Source organism: Pinus tabuliformis, chromosome 5_2 (assembly GCF_031772625.1).
Source record: "Pinus tabuliformis cultivar Carrire ecotype Pingquan chromosome 5_2, CPIR1, whole genome shotgun sequence".
NCBI classification, from domain to species: domain Eukaryota; kingdom Viridiplantae; phylum Streptophyta; class Pinopsida; order Pinales; family Pinaceae; genus Pinus; species Pinus tabuliformis.
In genome coordinates, this window is record NC_142306.1 from 873,559,928 (window position 1) to 873,561,341 (window position 1,414).

Sequence of the window (1,414 nt, forward strand, 5' to 3'; positions counted from 1 at the left end):
TTGTTCCAAAAATTTGAGCAGTTCCTTGTTAATTCTAAAAACATTCACAGAAAATACCAAAAACAAATTCGGAAGCTGGCTCCTAAGAAGAAAACTCGGTATACCAGGTCAAATCCTGACCCAGATCCTCCAGCTGTTTTTGACAATCCTAATTTAATCCCAAAGATTCTTAGGAAGCAAGAGGAACAAGAAGATCTTGCTGATTCTAGCCCTGAAGCAGTTCAGCAAAGTTATATCCCAACCCCTGCTAAACCATCAGTTCGTCCTCACATAACTCCTTCTTCTCCTTCTTCCTCATCCACCTCTCAAAACACATTCTTCACACCTCCATCCACTGCACAAATTTCCGTTGTTGTCCCTGTTGTTCCAGCTGTTCCCTTCCTTCCTGTTGTCCCATTTATCCCTGTAAATATGGAAAATCGTTATGCCCCTTTACAGCTACCTGGTAATCCTGGGGCTATGCCTCAGGACTACCAAAGTAAGATCACTTATTTTGATGGTACCGGCACATATACTGCCTTACAGCATACCAAGAAAATGCAAGACTACTTTGAAAATTATGAAATAGATGATGATGATGTGAGAATGAAAATTTTTGTCCAAAGTTTAACAGGTGAAGTAAGAACTTGGTTCAGAGCACTTGCTACAAATTCCATAGCCGATCCGGGTGCTCTTTACCAATCCTTCCTAAACAGATGGGAAAAGAAAAAAGACCCACTGCATATCTTATCTGAGTATGACAGCATAAAAAGAGGCCCACAAGAAACTGTCCTAGATTATTGTGCAAGATTCAACAATGTTTACAATGCCATCCCTCAAAACCTTAGACCTCCACCTGATTTAGCCTTAATCAAATTCCCTGATGGATTTGATTCTGACATGGCATATCAACTGAGGGAAAGAGCCCCTCCAACCTTAGCAGACATGCAAAACATAGCTGTTAGTGTAGAGGCAAACCTGATTGCTAAAAGAAATAGGGCAAGAGCTGAGAGAAGAACTACTTTTAAGGAAGAACCTTCAGCATTTGAACAAAAGTTAGATGCTATCATCAAAGGCATGGACAGACTTGGGGACAGGGTGGAAACCATAGAGAGAAAATCATCATGGGAAGGTCAACCAAGTACTGCTAGAAACCCAAACTTTAGAAAGAATCAAAATCCAAATGTTGGAAGGGCTGGTCCCGACCAGAACATTAGACCTCCTTTTCAAGAAAATTATGCTGAGGCCTCAACATCTAGTGAACCGACCGAGGACCCTCACATCAACTTAATGGGTTTGGACAGCGAACATCAGGTCTTTCTAACACAAGAGGATCAAGAGGCCCATAATTGCAATCAATTTCAAACCAAATCAGGAGAGTCATTTGACTTTAGGGAAGGCTATGATGCAGCAGTTTATGAGGTACATAAACAGT